The sequence below is a fragment of the Mirounga angustirostris genome, unplaced genomic scaffold, assembly GCF_029215605.1.
Source record: "Mirounga angustirostris isolate CCGP_5_RB_7025 unplaced genomic scaffold, mMirAng1.0.hap1 SCAF_2, whole genome shotgun sequence".
In the NCBI taxonomy this organism is placed as follows: Eukaryota; Metazoa; Chordata; class Mammalia; order Carnivora; family Phocidae; genus Mirounga; species Mirounga angustirostris.
The window spans coordinates 70,971,518-70,990,405 of record NW_026991710.1 but is presented as its reverse complement, the minus strand read 5'-3'; the positions used below and the strand labels follow the sequence as shown (position 1 = coordinate 70,990,405).

At 43.4% G+C, this 18,888-nt stretch overlaps 1 long non-coding RNA gene and 1 pseudogene across 1 annotated transcript; both read left to right on the top strand.

The window, feature by feature from the left end:
- Positions 1 to 1,760: 1,760 nt before the first annotated feature.
- On the top strand, positions 1,761 to 18,710 carry LOC135363608 (uncharacterized). The gene is made up of 3 exons (XR_010409466.1): positions 1,761 to 2,087; positions 4,271 to 4,341; positions 18,208 to 18,710. It is a non-coding gene; the product is annotated as an uncharacterized LOC135363608 (long non-coding RNA).
- On the top strand, positions 10,249 to 12,752 carry LOC123848406 (endosome-associated-trafficking regulator 1-like; annotated as a pseudogene).
- Positions 18,711 to 18,888: the final 178 nt, after the last annotated feature.

Below are 18,888 nucleotides of genomic sequence, written 5' to 3'. Positions count from 1 at the left end.
AACCCTTGGTCACCTTCACTTGTTTTTTTGATCAAGTTTGAAGCATTCCTTCTACAAGGAAATAATTTACCTAACAATTCCGCCTTAACACATTTAGTGTCTCCTTAATACTCAAAAAGCATTTTCTCTGTGAAATGGAAACTTGGACTGAGCACAGCCAGAAACTTAACTTCCCAAATAATGCTGCCAAAGGCTTGGAAGCAGTATTTCAGTTTCTACATGAGCTTGTCTCTCAGGTATGGAAGAACTTGAGCGCTTAGAAAGGTTGACTCTTTGTTTTAAAAGTGTTTTAATTATCAGAATTTTTATTTCATCCATAGCCTACTAGGTATTGAGCATCCACCGAGGGAAAATACACATCTAGCTCTTATACCATCTATTCATGCTATTATTATTTTTTTAATAGAGAATTTTTTTCATCAATTTTTTTAATTTTATTATGTTAATCACCATACATTACATCATTATTTTTTGATGTAGTGATCCATGGTTCATTGTTTGCATATGACACCCAGTGCTCCATTCAGTATGTGCCCTTTTTAGTACCCATCACCAGGCTAACCCATCTCCCCACCCCCCTTTTAATAGAGAATTTTTTAAAAGATTTTATTCTTGGAGCGCCTGGGTAGCTCAGTCGTTAAGCGTCTGCCTTCGGCTCAGTCATGATCCCAGAGTCCTGGGATCGAGCCCCACATCGGGCTCCCTGCTCAGCTGGAAGCCTGCTTCTCCCTTTCCCACTCCCCCTGCTTGTGTTCCCTCTCTCGCTGTGCCTCTGTCTGTCAAATAGATAAATAAAATCTTGAAGAAAAGAAAAAAGATTTTATTCTTAAGTAATCTCTACACCCAGAGTGGGGCTTGAACTCACAACCTGAGATCAAAAAAATTGCATGCTTTGCTGACTGAGCCAGCCAGGTGCCCGGATTCATGCTATTATTAACCTGAATGGCTCAGTCAGTTGATCTCATGGCAGGTCGTGATCTCATGGTGGTGAGATAGAGCCCCGCGTCAGACAGTGGGGAGTCCATCGAGATTCTTTCTCTCCCTCTGCCCCTCCCCTGGCTCGCTCTCTCTCTCAAATAAAAATAAAATAAAATAAAATAGCTCTGGCACAGATGTATCTAACATGAGAGTTTTCATAAGATTAAAATTCTGAACTTTAGGGGCACCTCAGTGGCTCAGGGAGTTAGTCTGCCTTCAGCTCAGGTCATAATCCAGGGGTCCTGGGATCAAGCCCTGTGTGGGGGTCCCCGCTCTGTGGGGAGCCTGCTTATCTCTCTCCATCCCTCCCCCCACTGCTCATGCTCACTCTCTCTCTCAAATAAATAAAATCTTAAAAAAAAAACAAAACTTAAAAAAATTCTGAACTTTTAAGGAAAGCATAACATAACTCTTAGTTCATAAGCCACTGAAGATGAACTTTAAAGGAAAGCATAACATAACTCTTAGTTCATAAGCCACTGAAGATGAACTTTATCACCGAAGTTCAATAGTGAAGTTTCTTTCCCCTTCTGGCGGGGATTGTGAAGTATCTGAGCAATCCATTGCTGAGTACCAGAGGCCAGCAGTGGGAGCCATGCCAGTATTTTCTGGACCATTTAACCATCAGTATCAACAAAGCGAATAGTTACAACTCCAGTTTTGTGACGGTCTGGGTTGCATTTGTTGAGCGTATACAGAGTGAGTCAGACATCCAGCAGGAACCAGATGGCACATTCAAATGAAAATAGTCCAAATAGGTTGATTAAATGGACCATTTTCAAAAGTGTGGGAAGGGTAGACGAAAGCAACCAGGACAGGGCAGTATCCCGGGGCTGTTATCCCTAGGCCTGAAGGGACACAGGGAGGTATTGTTAACAAAACCCAGAAAGAGTAATTCAAAAACCTTTCCTGGAGAGGGTCACTTTGAGAGGAGCTGTGATCTCGGAGGGAAAGGGGCAACCTGCTTTAAGTGACCCAGCAGGGAGTAAATACGCCCACTTCCCTCTCCTTTCTTCTTGTTGGGGCCCATCAGCTAAGCACTGACTAGTCCTGAGTCAGACAGCGGAGTGGAGAGGGTGGGGAGGAACCGGAGGGAGGAACAGAAGAGAGTGAGTACAAAGACTGGCAAATAAATAACTAAAATCAGTAGATAGAAGGTGCTAGAGTGGGGGTGGGGTGGTGGTAATGGTTTCATATCCGGAAGCCGGAGAGGGTGGCTCAAAAAATTTGACATTATTTTTTTTAAAGATTTTATTTATTTACTTGAGAGAGAGAGAGAACACAAGCAGGGGAAGCAGCAGAGGGAGAAGCAGGCTTCCCGCTGAGCAGGGAGCCCGATGCAGGACTCAATCCCAGGACAGAGAGAGACACAGCCAGAGGGGGAGCAGGACCATAACCTGAGCTGAAGGCAGATGCTTAACTGACTGAGCCACCCAGGCGTCCCATAATTTTTTTAAAGATTATTTATTTATTTATTTATTTGAGGGAGAGAGAAAGAGCGTGAACAGGGGGAGGAGCAGAGGGAGAGGGAGAAGCAGACTCCCTGCTACGTGGGGCTCCATCCCAGGATCCTGAGATCATGATGCTTAACTGACTGAGCCACCCAGGCACCGCCCCCCACCAATTTTCTGATATCCTTGTTTTTAACTGTTGTGGCTTGCTGAATTAAAGCAGCTGAATTTGATACAAGTTCAGTGTTGTGAAAAAAGACTTGAGTCTGTTAAACAAAATTCCACGGAGTTAATTTGAAGATCTAATGGGTTTACTAAATGATTCATGAATTGGGCAGCCAGCATACCATCTAGCAAGTAGAGGGGAGCTCCTTTGAGCTAAACAAGAGAAATGTTTTTAAAGGCAGAGAAAGGGCATACATATACACACAAAAAAAGTAGAAAGGAATTTATTAGCAAGGAATGCATTGTTTAGGCAAGTTTGCCCTCCTAAGGGGAGCAGAAGGGGTATATCAGTACATTTCCTAGTATTGACCAGGAAATTCTATGCTGACTGGTTAAATACGGGTTACATTCCTGTGGGACTGAGACTGCAGGTAGGTTAGGTATTAAGTCTTCGTTTACTGACTTGGGGCCTTAACCTAAGTGATGCCATTTTGGGCCTGTGGTTTTCTTTTTAACAAATGAATTTATCAGAAATCAAAGTAGTTTCATTTAGGTGGTAAAACAGTGAATGAGTATTTTATTGTCTCTCTTTTTTTAAGATTTTATTTTCAAGTAATCTCTACACCCAACGTGAGGCTCGAACTCAACCCCGAGATCAAGAGTTGCACACCCCACTGTCTGAGCCAGCCAGACACCCCTTCTTCTCTTCCCATCTAGCAAGTAGAAGGGAGCTCTAAAGGATTACAGAAAAGGAAGGGTTGTTAGAGGAAGAGAGGGAGTTTGATAAAAGGAGGTTATTAGCAAAAAAAAATCCATTGTTTTAGGCAAGGTCGCCCTCCTAAAGGGAAAGGAGGGGGGGGTTGTCAGTAAATTTCCTAGTACTGACCCAGGGCATTCCCATGTGGACTGGTTGAAGGTTATATTTCTGTAGGGTTGAAACTGCAGCTAGGTTAGGTATTAAGTTTTGGTTTACTGACTTGGGACTTTACCCTAAGTCATGCCATTGGGCACTGTGGTTTTCTTTTTAACACATGTCAAATATTTAAATGTTTCATTTATTTGAATTACAATTTAAATGTATCATTTTAAAATGCAGTAAAAGTTGTACCTTATGGAGGGCTGAAATTTTTCTACATCTTGATCTGAATGGAGGTTACCTGGGTGTATATATAATAAAAAATCATTGAATTGTATATTTATGATTAATGTAATGTATGCTCATTTATGCATGTGTGTGTATAACCTCAGTAAAACGATTTTTAAAATTGTAAACTGCAACACATTATCTAAAGTACCCTGGAGGGGTGCCTGGGTGGCTCAGTCATTAAGCGTCTGCCTTCCTTCCGCTCAGGTCAGGATCCCAGGGTCCTGGGATCTAGCCCTGCATCAGGCTCCCTGCTCCGCGGGAAGCCTGCTTCTCCCTCTCCCGCTCCCCCTGCTTGTGTTCCCTTTCCTGCTCCCCCTCTGGCTGTGTCTCCCTCTGTCAAATAAATAAATTAAATTAATAAAATCTTAAAAAAGAAAAAAAATAAAGTACCCTGGAGAAATGAGATTGACCATAATTCTACATTTACCTCTTACATGTTATCAATACAACACAGCATGATATTCCTGATTTTTAATCCCAAAGACAAAAGGTTTTATAGCATTCCTCTTTCTCAAATCTTCTTTATCAGAAAACCCTCTTCTCTGGATACAGTACCCTGCTATCTTGATGGGCCACTTGGAAGGCAGTGACGACAGGATGGTAAGTAAGCCTTTGACTCACATGATTCTTAGTAGAAATAAAGAGAGTAAATGTAGACTGAGGCTGGAAGAAAACTGCTATCTGAAAACACAAGAAACATGGTCTCTATTCATAGCAGCACTTGTCATTTGCACAGTACTTTTTATTTGCAAATTCTTCACAGTGGAACCTCTGGTACTGAGAGAGCAATGACCATCGTTCGATTCACAGAAAGTAGAGATGCAATGAGGTAAAATACTTGTCAGAAATTAGCAATTCATATGGTGAACGCTGTGAATTGTGTAAGACTGATGAATCACAGGGGCACCTGGGTGGCTCAGTCAGTTAAGTGACCTTCGGCTCAGGTTATGATCCCAGGTCCTGGGATCGAGCCCCACATCGGGCTCTCTGCTCAACGGCGAGTCTGCTTCTCCCTCTGCCTCTGTGATCTCTTTCACTTTAACTCTCTCTCAAATAAATAAATAAAATCTTAAAAAAAAAAAAGACTGATGAATCACAGACCTGTACCCCTGAAACAAATAATACGTTATATGTTAATTAAAAAAAAAAAAAGGGAAAGAAAAAGAAGAGTTAGCAATTCAAGTCAGAGCTAGAACAGGAGAGTTTTTGAAAGATAATCCTGAGATTCAGATGTACTAGCTCTTCTGAGCTCCTTTAAAAGGCTAGGTCTCAAGAACGTCAGAGTTCTTAAAAAAATGTCTTTTCGTAGGGGCGCTTGGGTGGCTCAGTCGTTAAGCATCTGCCTTCAGCTCGGGTCATGGTCCCGGGGTCCTGGGATCGAGTCCCACATTGGGCTCCCTGCTCGGTGGGAAGCTTGCTTCTCCCTCTTCCACTCCTCCTGCTTGTGTTCCCTCTCTCGCTGTGTCTCTCTCTGTCAAATAAATTTTTAAAAAATCTTTAAAAAAAAAAGTCTTTTTGTTTAAAGTTCCAGGCTTTTGATGTCCATTTTAATTTTTTAGTCATTACTAGAGAAAGTATGTCTGATATCTCAGCTTATGGGTAGCAATCTCTTCCAAAGGCCATTTTTACCTGGAGATATTTCCAGGTGAACAGGTATGTTCTAATGCAAACAAAATGTGAATTTCAGGAATTGTTTTCTTGTAGAGCATAATTTATTTTCTCTGATCTGGAATAGAGCCCATTTGGAGATGCAATATGTCATCATAAAATGAGAAGTAGTGTATCTTTTCCACTGTATTTTTTGCCTGGTTTCCAGTATAGACATAAGACTTTTTTACTATGAGCTTATAAAGGAAGTCATTTACTTTCCCATATTTCTCATTCTTCATGATTATCACACAAATGTTTGAAAATATTAATAATATTGTTTGAAGACTCTATGTCGAGGCCAATTTCTCCCTCTGATTTCTCTCTCACTTTATTGAGGTATTACTGACATATAACCTATGTAAGTTTAAGGTATACAAGGTGATGATTTTTTTTTTTAGAATAACAAAAAATATTTTACTAAAAACAAGATTTACAGAAGTTTCCAGACAAGCCATACAAAATGGTCACAAGTTTTTTCTTGAAAGGATTCTACACTTGACAGCAAAGTCACAATGTTATTAGTGAGGGCTGTGATGTTTGTTTAATGTTCCCATTTTGGTTCAAACAATCAAGCTTGTCCATCTACAGCGTCAATAAGGTTAGACTTGACTACAGAGCATAGTCTAAAGAACTGGTCAGGTGCTTTTAATCAATGCAATTAGATCACCATAAAAAGGGGGAAAGGAGCCCATAAAATTAAAATAAAACTACCTCTCCGCTTCAAAAAAAAAAAAGAAAAGAAAAGAAAAGAAAAGAAAACACCCCTACAGCTAACCCTGACAACTACCTTCCCCACAGGATTATAGGAGTTTGGGACGTGTTACCCCAAAATATGCCAATTTGGCATAATGATTCTTTGGGGCTGTAGGTACTTGAAGACAGCAAATGCAGGGAAATGTAGTTAAAGACTTTCTCTCAACTCCCCTTATCTGCCTAAAGACAGTCTCTAAAAGGGACTCAGTTGCTATAAATCTTCTTCTTGGGAGTTGTTTTTTTTTTTTTTTCAAGATTTTATTTATTTATTTGAGACAGAGAGAATGAGAGAGAGCACGAGAGGGGGGAGGGTCAGAGGGAGAAGCAAGCTCCTTGCTGAGCAGGGAGCCCGATGCGGGACTCGATCCCGGGACTCCAGGATCATGACCTGAGCCGAAGGCAGTCGCTTAACCAACTGAGCCACCCAGGCGCCCCTTCTTGGGAGTTTTACCACCCAGGGAGGATGGACTGTGCTCACAGGAGAGGAGACTAAAAGTTGACACCACACCCAGACATACTTTGTCATAAATGATCATACCTTCCATCTTCTAAAGGCCCGCTCATCTTTGCTAAAAATAATTTGCTCTCTCCTCTAAAGTCTGCATCTCTCCTCCTCTTTCCCTATTAAAATGGTAGGTAAGCCTAAATTCTAAAGCTACCTCTGTGAGTTATTCATTTTTCTCTGGAATTGCTCAAGTGTACATGAGATATGCATGTTAGCAACCTTCTGTTTGTTTTTCTCTTGTTAATCCATCTCTTATACAGTGGTCTCAGCTAAGAATCCAGAAGGGTAGGGGGAGAATTCATTTTCCTCCCCTCTACTTGTTATAATGCAGATTCCTGGCCCAGCCCCCTGAAGGGTCTCATTTAGTAAGTCTGGTTGGACCCAGGAATATGCATTCTTAAGATGTCCTGGGAGATTTTGATGCAGGTTCCTTAGACTACCCTTTTTCAAACACAACCTTTGGTTTTTATAGGAGGGCCTGCATTAATCAGTCACCACCTAAGGACGATAAGCAAAATTACCCAAAGACATACACAAACATGCACTCGTACTTGAGGAAAGTTTGCACTGATAAAGCCCTAAGATTGGGGTGAGCAGAATACAGGACATATGTAGAAGAATCCCATGCTTCTGAGCCCTGTTTTAACCAAATGCAAAGCCATGATTTTGGGCTACATGATTGTCTTGTCCCTCAGTGTAGCACTGGAGCAAGAGGGGGCTACAATTCCTCATTTGCAAATGTTTCATTACATAAGAAACAATAGCTTAGTAGAATTAAAAAAAAAAAGATACTTAAAAGATTCAAAGATTCTTAGAATTTTTTTCTTTTTTTAAGATTTTATTTATTTGTTTGAGAGAGAGAGGGGGAGTGAGCACCAGAGAGCGAGCGAGCACCAGGGGGAGGTGAGGTAGAGGGAGAGGGAGAAGCAGACTCCCCGCTGAGCAGGGAGCCCAACGTGGGGTTGGATCCTAGGACCCTGAGATCATGACCTGAGCTAAAGGCAGACGCTTAACCTACTGAGCCACCGAGGCACCCCAGATTCTAGGAATTCTTAAAAAAGTTTCTAAAAACTTAATGTTCTCTGGGTGGCAGGAGACCTTTGTAAAGGCCAATATTTGAATTCCTGACCCCCACTATCTACTGTTCTACTGATATTTGGGCTCTACAGGGGCATCCTCAGGAGTGGAAAGCTCAGCAAGTCCTGAGGCAGCTATGTTGTACCTCTGTGTGCCCTCATCATTAGAATTCTCTATTGTGGAAGAACTTCAGTCTTAATTTATTGGCCTCATTTTTGCCCTGGTTCCCAGCCACTGCAAGTATTGGAAGACAGTTTTGTTTTCTATTCCAATCTTCCTTTCCCAAGATAACTTCCAGGCTCCTTCATTTGTTCTTCATTTTCCCTGTTATCAACCCTTCACTCCTGGTTGCCAGTTTTTGAATACTTTACCAAGATCCATCTCTATATGCCTCATAGAATGGAAGATAAGGCAACAAGATTGATGAGCAGACATCTTAAATGTAGTTACTGATTTGCTGCAGCCTTCTTAGAGAAAGTATGGGGAAAGAAATGAGTTTCTCCTAATTTGTGTAATTCTCATCATTCATTATTCATCCATTCATTCAATAATTGTATGTCAAGTACCTACTCTGTGCAAAGCACTGGGCTGGGTGTTGGAGATTACAAAACAAACAAAAAAGACAAAAGGAACTCCACTTGGGAAAGCGGGTAAGAAACAATTATAACAAAATAAAGGGGGCTGGAAAAAGGGTAAGTATGGAAACTAAAAGAGAGCCTCTTTTTTTTTTTTTTAAAGATGTTATTTATTTATTTGACAGAGAGAGAGCGAGAGCAGGAACAGAAGCAGGGGGAGTGGGAGAGGGAGAAGCAGGCTTCCTGCCGAGCAGGGAGCCCAATGTGGGACTCGATCCCAGGACCTTGGGATCATGACCTGAGCCAAAGGCAGACACTTAACAACTGAGCCACCCAGGCTCTCTAAAAGAGAGCCTCTTAACCTGGAATGTTAGGAAGTGTAAGAGGCAGGGAAGTTTTCCAGGAAAGATGACATCTACAATATCCTCATGTAAATTGGCTTAGCACTCAATTCCCGCTCAGAAGTATATAAAAGCTGCTCTCATAGAGGGATTTAAGTCACACCCATGCAAATGAAATAAAGAAGTCTGAACAGGCCTGAGCATTGTTTAGAAATTATATTTATCATATTTAGCATTGGCAGAGAGGGTTAGGGAAAGTCCAAGACTCCAAGTTGTTCACTCACAATATCAAGTGGTGGAGGGCAATATAAAAGATATATCAGGACTCCTGCTGTACGCAAGACAAAGCCAAAAGAGGGTTAATTGGCTTAATACATGCAAGTTTAAGGAGTAAACTTCAGGAAAGGCTTTATCCACGTACTCAAATGATGTCCTCAGGATACTGTCTTTCTCATCAATCTCTAGGCTCCACTTTCTTTTTCAGTGGTTTTGTACTCAGGCAGCCCTGTGTTGACTTCAAGCTGTATGATTCCAGTTTAACAATCCCAAGAGAAAGAGCTCACCATAATGCTAGGATTGACCCCCCTGTCTCAGCTTGGGTCGTATGCACACCTCTGAACAAATCATTGTGGCCAGGAGAACTCATTACACTTTGAAGGCTGGCCTGGATAACATTCCCCCTTCTGGAACCAGGAGTAGATTTAACTCTATCTGAACTACATAGTGTAATACTTGGAAGAAGTAGTTTCTTCAGGGAAACAAAGAAAATGAGATGTTTTAAGCAGAAATAGGACTGGACACTGGCCATTCAAAAACAAACACACACAAAAAAAGTTGTCCAAATTATAGAGATGAAGAGAAAAATCACATTTTTGGTATACAGTCAATCGAGCTGCTCAATTCAGGATTTATTATGTTCAGAGCACGAGTGCTACAAAAGATGGTAAAATAAGCCAGACATAGCCCCTACCCTTTAGGAGAAATTGCCTAGAACTTTGCTCTCAAACTTTAGTATGCGTAAGATCCCTTGGGGAACTTGTTTAAAATGCAGGATCTGGGCCCTCTTCCAGACTTATTAAATGAATTTCTGGTATTGGGGTCTGAGGATCATCATTGTTTTATTTTTAATATTTTTTTATTTTAAAAGATTTTATTTATTTATTTATTTATTTTTTAATTTAATTTTTTTTTTTTTTTAAGATTTTATTTATTTTTTGACAGAGAGAGACACAGCGAGAGAGGAACCACAAGCAGGAGGAGTGGGAGAGGGAGAAGCAGGCTTCCCGCTTCAGGGACTGAGCCACCCAGGCACCCTGGATCATCGTTGTTTTAAAGCAGGTGATTCTAATAGGGGTAATCCCTGCATAACACTTTAAGAAACAGGTGTCTAGATGGCATTAATAAACATACACATAGGGGCGCCTGGGTGGCTCAGTTGGTTAAGCGACTGCCTTCAGCTCAGGTCATGACCTCAGGGTCCTGCGATCGAGCCCCACATCGGGCTCCCTGCTCGGCAGGAAGCCTGCTTCTCCCTCTCCCACTCCCCCTGCTTGTGTTCCCTCTCTTGCTGTCTCAGTCAAATAAATAAGATCTTTAAAAAAAAATAAACATACACACACATAAAAAAATGATAATGCAAGGCAGAAGTGGAAATATTTGAGAGTTTCAAATTGTGTGTTTTAAGAATTTCGAGCAAGCAGGGCTTAGTTTCTGCTATGAGAGATTAATGAAGATTTGGTGGACATTGAAATACATATTCAGGGTTTCAATAGGCAGATGAGAGCAAAATATCTGAAGTGAAAGAAATAGTGTGAGACAGGAAGCCGCAGCGAGAGGCTGGGAGAGGCGGCTGGGCGGCGGGCGACGGGGGCGGGCGACGGGGGCGGACGACTCGGGCCGGGGCCGGGGCGGAACCGGGGCCATGGAGCCGCCGCTGCCAGGCTAGGGAGGGCGGGCGCCGGGGGGCCCGCGGCGATGGCGGGCTATGCGCGCCTCCCGGGCGTCCCCCGCTGTCGCGAGCCCGGAGCCTCGTCATTCCGGACGGTGAGCGGCCGGCGTGGCCGCTGCGCCGAGCCCGCCGGGCCCCGGGGCCGCCCCCGCCCCCGCCCCCGCCCCGCCGGGCCGGGCTGCAGATTTTGGCTGCGGAAAGGGGAAATGTACTAAGCAAGGTCTGCCAGGAGCCCAAGAGACACATTTTGGAGATGATAAACTTGAAGATCTTGCAGAGGCCAATCCATTCTCCTTTAAAGAGTTTCTGAAAACCAAGAACCGCAGCCTGTCAGGAGGGGATACAGCCAACAACAGCATTTATTCAAAGGAAGCCACTCACTGGGACTCGGCCGCAACTCCCCGACCTCCCAGACCGTGGGGTGTGGCTTAGAATACCAGCGGCCAATTTTTGAAGACCCTATGGGGGCTGGCCATCTTCTGGACGAGGACGAGGACGACGGGTGGAACGGGGCCTACCTGCCATCCACTGTGGAGCAGACCCGCTCCTCCGGGGTGGCCACCAGCACGTCACCCTGCAGCACATACGTCGCCTTTTTCTTTGCCCCGTCGGAGCTGGTGGCGCCCGAGACACTGCCCCCGTGGACGCTGAGCGACCCTGACTCTCGCGCCTCTCTGGCAGGGAACCCCGGCACAGACTTCGCGGCCCACGGAGAGTCTCTGGGAGACAGGCATCTCCGGACACTGCAGAAAAGCTACGAAGCGCTGAAAGATGAAAATTCTAAGCTGAGAAGAAAGCTGACTGAAGTTCAGAGCTTCTCTGAGACTCAAAAAGAAATGGTGAGGACCCTGGAGCGGAAGCTGGAAGCCAAAATGATCAAGGAGGAAAGTGACTACCACGATCTGGAGTCAGCGGTCCTGCAGGTGGAGCAGAAGCTGGAGCTGATGACGAAACGGGCTGTGAAGGCAGAAAACCACGTCATGAAGCTTAAACAGGAGATCGGCTTGCTCCAGGCACAGGTCTCTAACTTCAAGCGTGAGAATGAAGCCTTGAGGTCTGGCCAGGGCGCCAGCCTGACGGCGGTGGGGCAGAACACCGACGTGGCCTTGCAGAACCTCCGCGTCGTCACGAACAATGCCCACTCCTCAGTAAAGCAGCTGGTTTCCGGAGCTGAAACGTTGAATCTTGTTGCTGAAATCCTTAAATCTATAGACAAAATTTCTGAAATTAAGGATGAGGAGGAGGACTCTTGAGAACCCTGAGGTGCTTCCAGGTCATAGCTCTGCTCACACCAGGACGTCCCTGCTCACTGGATTTGGAAATGCCGTTGTGTCTTTAAATATGTCGTCTTCACCCATAGTAAAGATATTTATCATGACGTGCTAATTTCATGACCGCACAGTGTGAGCAGCCCGCTGCAGGGAGAAGCAACCCCCGCGTGAGAGCCGCACCGGCTTCTCCGCAAGCCTTCTGGGGGAGCTCCCGCTGCCTCACGGACTAATGCTCTATCGGAAGACGTTTCTATAAAAGCCAGTGATTTTTTGAAGTTACTAAGCCTGAAAACCACAGTTCTATAATGAGTGTTTTCCGTTGTCATTCTGGAACGTTAATTATAAGATAAGTCAAGTGCTCATCCTTAATTTCGACAGGAGAGAAAGCAGGGGAGCCGCGGTGAGTGGTTGTCTCAGAAGGGCCCTACTACCTCTCCGACCTCACCTGGTACCCCCGCTGGCTCGGAGTCCACTCCTGTGGGCCTGTGGGCGCTGCCTGCCCTGGGAGACCTGAGCGCAAATGCCCCACGCGGGGCCCCGGGTCACCCAGGTGGGCCACTGTATGCAGCTATCTAAATGCACACGTGGGCCTTGGGTTTGAAAAACTGCTTTGGCTGGAGGGTTTTGATACGTGTTTCAAGCGGGGTTTTATACGATGAAGTTTAGAATTCAGGAATTTAGAGTGTGCAGAGCCTCCCTGTGTTAGCAGGAGGCTGTCCACAGTGCCCTTCCAACTGCTCCCCCACATAGGGAAGGCAGAACATGCACTACGTGCCTTCTTGCCTATTTTTCTGTAGATGTTATTTTTAAAAATAAACTTCCCTTTTCCCTCCTGTTCAAATTGACAGCTTCCCTATTTAATAAATTGTAAAACTCCTAAAAAAAAAAAAAGAAAGAAATAGTGTGAGACAAAGCACAGACCCTTCAGATGCCCAGGAATAATAAGAATCACATTCTTGGTCAGGTGCCTGGCTGGCTAAGTTGAAAGAGCATGTGACTCTTGATGTTGGGGTTGAAAGTTCAAGAGCCACACTGGGTTTAGAGATTATTAAAGAATAAATAAATAAACTTTAAAAAATGCATTCTTGGTAACAAAGCTATAAAATTACCTTAATGCCACTGAATTGTACACTTAAAAATGACTAAATGGGGGCGCCTGGGTGGCTCACTTGGTTACGCATCTGCCTTTGGCTTAGGTCATGATCTCAGGGTCCTTGGATTGAGCCCCACAGCAGGCTCTCAGCCCAGTGGGGAGAGTCTGCTTCTCCCTCTACCTCTACCACTCACCCTGCTTGTGCTCTCTCGTGCTCTCTCTCTGTCAAATAAACAAATAAAATCTTTTAAAAACATGATTAAATGGCAAATTTTGTTATGTATATTTTACCACAATTTTTTTTTAAAAAGTAAGTTAAGATGAACTGGTGGAGGAATTCTATGTGTATTGTAGAAAGCTGGCCTGAGTCTGGAGATCCCTGATAGTTGGAATCCTCTCAACATCTAAAATACAGCAAAGGATCTGGGTCATGGTCTTTATCAGCAGGAGCAATACACAAATATTTGCTCACTTTGGCCCAGTCATCAGAAATGACATGGGGCCCTGGCCTGTTGGGCAGGATTCTCCTGGTGTGCCAGGGAGCTGTAAGCCTTCCCGCAGGGGTCCCAGGGCAGGAACAGGAACAGACAGGGCGGTGGAAAGGTACTTGGGGGCTCAGGGGAGCACCTGCTTTACCAACTGAATCAGAAGTATTTTAATATTTTCAGCACGGATATGACTGTATCAATATAAAATGACTGAACACCCACAACAGTCGTGGGGGCTGTGGGCATTGTGTTCTGTATAGCGCTGATTCAGCTGCAGGAAAGGTATAAAGGCTAGGCTTGTCTTTTCCTATCCTCTCTCACAGACATTTGCTTCCTCCTCTTAAAGCGCACTTTTCCTTCTCTCCAAACTTCCTGCCTTCCAACTATCCCCCTATATGGCAGGTTGTCAGGTAAGCTGATAGGCTCCCAGTTCCGAGTATACTTTGATTTCCTTTAACAGCATAAATGAATGCGTTCCAAGTTTTTTCCTATGTGTCCAAGCCAGTCCTCCAGCATTTCCTTTACACACCCACCCAAGCTTGTTCCCTTATATCAGCTTACCTGACAACCTGCCAAAAAAACTGACCTGATAATATGAAGATGATCTGCACTTTTGGTAAAGATATATGGAGGCGTCTGTGGTCCAGAGTGGTAAGCAAATCCTTGTTTCTCTGATTTTCACGAAAAGCTTGGTGGGGTAGGAGCTATTTTTGAGAATGGAGTCATGTCTGACATCTCTCAAATGACGCCCTGAGGATTTCCACTCACGGATGACATTTGGTACAGCTATCCCTCAAATACTTTTGCCCGAAGGAGGCAGGATGACTAAGTAAAACAACATCCACCAAGAATCTCAAAACTCCAATGAGTACAGCCTCATTTTGCTAACATGATCTCAAACGCGTCCGCGTGTGCTCTGTCTTGAAACCCTTTCCCTTCCCATGAACTTTCCTAGAGAGCAGTGAAACAATGGGATTAAAAAAGATGGAGTGATTAAATGAAATGAAGTATCCTGAATTGGATCCTGGAACAGAAAAAGGATATTAATGGAAAAACTAATAAAATCCAAATGGAGTCTGTAGTTAATAGTGTTGTGCCAGTGTTAATTTCTTGGCTTTGGCAAACATACTGTGGTTATACAAGATACTAACATTAGGGAAAGCTGGGTGAAGTGTATACAGGAACCATCTGTACTATTTTTGTATCTTTCTGTAGATCTAAAATTATCCCATAATAAAAAATTTACTTTTTAAAAAAAGATTTTATTTATTTATTTGAGAGAGAGAGAACACATGCATGAGCAGGGGTGGAAGGGGCAGAAGGAGAAGTAGACTCCCTGCTGAGCAGGGAGCCAGATGTGGGACTCAATCCCAGGACCCTGGGATCATGACCTGAGCCAATGGCAGACGCTTAACTGACTGAGCCACCCAGGTGCCCCTAAAAAATTTATTTTTAAGAAAGGTGAAGAAAGAAGAGAATCTAAGCCGTAATTAGCCTCTATTCAAGGAATGCCTGTATTCCAACAACACTCTTGATATAAAATCTTCCTCCAACTCATTCAAAGCAAGGTGAACTGGCATTCCAGTGTTTTAGCAACATTGTATCTTACATAATTATTAAAAACAGGTAAAAAGGGGCGCCTGGGTGGCTCAGACGGTTAAGCGTCTGCCTTTGGCTCAGGTCATGATCCTGGAGTCCCGGGATCGAGTCCCACATCGGGCTCCCTGCTCGGCGGGGAGTCTGCTTCTCCTCCCTCTGACCCTCCTCCCTCTCCTGCTCTCTGTCTCTCATTCTCTCTCTCTCAAATAAATAAATAAAATCTTTAAAAAAAAAAAAAAACAGGTAAAAAAAGTAATCCGAAAAAAGTTAGACAAGTTACTGGTAAGCGCTGTGAATTGTGCAAGACTGTTGAATCTCAGATCTGTACCTCTGAAACAAATAATGCAATATATGTTAAGAAAAAAAAAAAAAGAAGAAGAAGAAGAAGAAGAAGGTAGCGGGAGGGGAAGAATGAAGCGGGGGAAATCGGAGGGGTAGACGAACCATGAGAGACGATAGACTCTGAAAAACAAACTGAGGGTTCTAGAGGGGAGGGGGGTGGGAGGATGGGTTAGCCTGGTGGTGGGTATTGAGGAGGGCACATTCTGCATGGAGCACTGGGTGTTGTGCACAAACAATGAATCATGGAACACTTCATCTAAAACTAATGATGTAATGTATGGGGATTAACATAAGAATAAAATTAAAAAAAAAAGTTAGACAAGTTATCATTAACAACACTTTAGGGAAAATATGCTTATCTTGATTTAGATTACAGGTATGGGAGGAAAAATTATCCCAAGAATTGCTTTTGTAAAAACTTGAGGATTTAATCAAACCATCACTTGAGGTACCTTGGGGAATAAATCTGGGAAAAGACAGGGAGACTTATGTTTTTGACTCTATGTATTTTTGTATTGCATGACTTTTTTTTTAAACAGTGAGAATGAATTATTTTTACCATTTAAAAAACAAATATATATAGTTTTAAAGATTTTATTCTTAAGTAATCTCTACACCCAACATGGGGCAACTCCAACCCTGAGATCAAGAGTCACATGCTCCACCGACTGAGCCAGCTAGGAGCCCCAACAAATATATATATTTTAAGTAGCAGTTTATATACTATGAGGAAGAAATAGCTATGTTTGAAATGGAACACCAGAGGGGCGCCTTGGTGGTTCAGTCATTAAGTGTCTGCCTTCAGCTCAGGTCATGATCCCAGGGTCTTGGGATCAAGACCTGCATCCTGCTCAGCAGGAAGCCTGCTTCTCCCACTCCCACTCCCCCTGCTTGTGTTCCTTCTCTCGCTTTGTCTGTCTCTGTCAAATAAATAAATAAAATCTTTTAAAAAAAGAAATGGAACACCAGGAACATTGTAATTATAAAATAAAAGAAATGCAGTAATCAAAAAGAAAGAAGAGGGAAGTAATATGGAAGGAACAAATGTTCATAATGTTTATATATGATGGTAAGATGAATTTTTTAACTTCTGTATTTTATATTCTCTGTAGTCAACATGCAGTTTTTCTTTACTAGGAAAAATAAAAATAAAAATAAAAATTACAACCTTTACATACATGTATTTATCAATTTTTTTTGTACAAATATTATGACATATGTCCCTACGTGGCTCTTTAAACTTGAGGAAACCAGGGGTGCCTGGGTGGTTCAGTCGTTAAGTGTCTGCCTTCGGCTCAGGTCATGATCCCAGGGTCCTGGGATCCAGCCCCGCATCGGGCTCCCTGCTCAGCGGGAAGCCTGCTTCTCCCTCTCCCACTCCTCCTGCTTGTGTTTCCTCTCTCGCTGTCTCTCTATCTGTCAGATAAATAAATAAAATCTTTAAAAAAAAAAAAAAACTTGAGGAAACTGAATTTTAGAACATGTATCCTAAACTATCTTCAGAAAAAATCCTACATTAAAAGAAATAGGCTGCAAGAACTTGGCCACTGATGGCACTGGTTTGGTTTCCTTTTCAAAGTTATTTAGAAAAAATATCTAGCTGTATACAAGGACTGCCTTCCAAAATACTAGGAGTAATGACCAGGGAGATACTATTTGAATATTCCTGTTAAGCGTCTGAAACCAAACATTTAATAACTATTCTCTTTCCTTCTTTTTCTTTTTTTAATAAGTGTTTTCAAAAGAAAATCTTCAAACTTCTGGCTTCTCTCATTGTGGCTTCTTTTCTCATCTCCACTTGAATATCCCTGAGGCACCACAAACAAAACAAACCTGAAATCAAATCCAACATCTTAAAGCCATCGAGCTCCCAGACTTTTCCTCCCACCTTCCCTGGAATTAAAAGCAGGGTTTGAGTATCAAAAAAAAAAAAAAAAAATCTGATCTGGAGGAGATTTCACTTAGTCTAGGAGGGTGCTTGGGCCAGGAGGGTCACATTCTCAGAGCTATGTGGAATATACACAACCAGGATGGAGAAGGAGAAAGTTCTCAAGAAAAGCAGTGTGACAGCATTAGCCCTTAGAGCAGAGAGATTAGCAGCCAGAGTGTCACCTCTGAAAAAGGAGAGAGATGTTGAAAGCGGATTTGTAAGAACGTTTGCTCCATAATATCCTGCCTCCCCCAGCCCCACCTACCGTAGCACTTTATCCTTATTCCCAAAGCTTCTAAAAAAAGCAGACTGCCTGGGGGCACCTGGGCTCAGTGGGTTAAGCATCTGCCTTGGGTTCAGGTCATGATATCAGGGTCCTGGGATTGAGCCCCATGTCAGACTCCCTTCTCAGCAGGGAGTCTGCTTGTCCCTGTCCCTCTGCCCTTCCCCTGCTCCTGCTCTCTCTCTCTTTCTCTCTTAAATAAATAAATAAAATCTTAAAAAAAAAAGGGGGGGGTGCCTGGGTGTCTCAGTAGGTTTTGTGTCTGCCTTCAGCTCTGGTCATGATCCCAGGGTCCTGGGATCGAGCCCCACATCGCTTCTCCCTCTGCCTACTGTTCCCCCCTGCTTGTGCTCTCTCTCTGTCAAATAAATAAATAAAATATTAAAAAAAAAAAAAAAAGACAGACTGCCTGGGTTTAAAATCTGACTCCATTTACTGGCTATTGGTAAGTCTACGTACCTCTCTATTCATTGATTGCCTCATCTGTAAATGGCATATGGTTACACCTACTTTATGTGGGTTATGAGAATTAATTGAATTAATCCTGTTCCATAACTGAAATAACGTTTAGATGGCTACAATAGTTACCAACTTGTTTTTCCTTTCCTCAGGATCTTCTAGCCTTGATGTCTTCCACAATGGTGCCAGAGAGGCGTCTGGGTGACTCAGTCAATTAATCATCTGCCTTCAGCTCACGTCATGATCTCAGGGTCCTGGGATCAAACCCCGCCCCGCTTCCAGGCTCCCTGCTCAGCGGGGAGTCTGCTTCTCCCTCTCCCTCTGCCCCTCCCCCCGCTTGTGCTCTCTGTCTCTTTCAAATAAATAAATAAAATATTTTTTAAAAATGGTGCTAGGGGCGCCTGGGTGGCTCAGTCGTTAAGCGTCTGCCTTCGGGAGGCGCCTGGGTGGCTCAGTTGGTTAAGCGACTGCCTTCGGCTCAGGTCATGATCCTGGAGTCTCGGGATCGAGTCCCGCATCGGGCTCACTGCTCGGCAGGGAGTCTGCTTCTCCCTCTGACCCTCCCCCCTCTCATGCTCTCTCTCTCTATCTTATTCTCTCTCTCAAATAAATAAATAAAATCTTAAAAAAAAAAAAAGCGTCATGATCTCAGTGTCCTGGGATCGAGCCCCACATCCGGCTCCCTGCTCAGCAGGAAGCCTGCTTCTCCCTCTCCCACTCCCCCTGCCTGTGGTCCCTCTCTCTCTCTGTGTCTCTCTCTGTCAAATAAATAAATAAAAAATCTTAATTAAAAAAAACTTTAAATAAAAAAAATGGTGCTAGAGAGTCTCTAA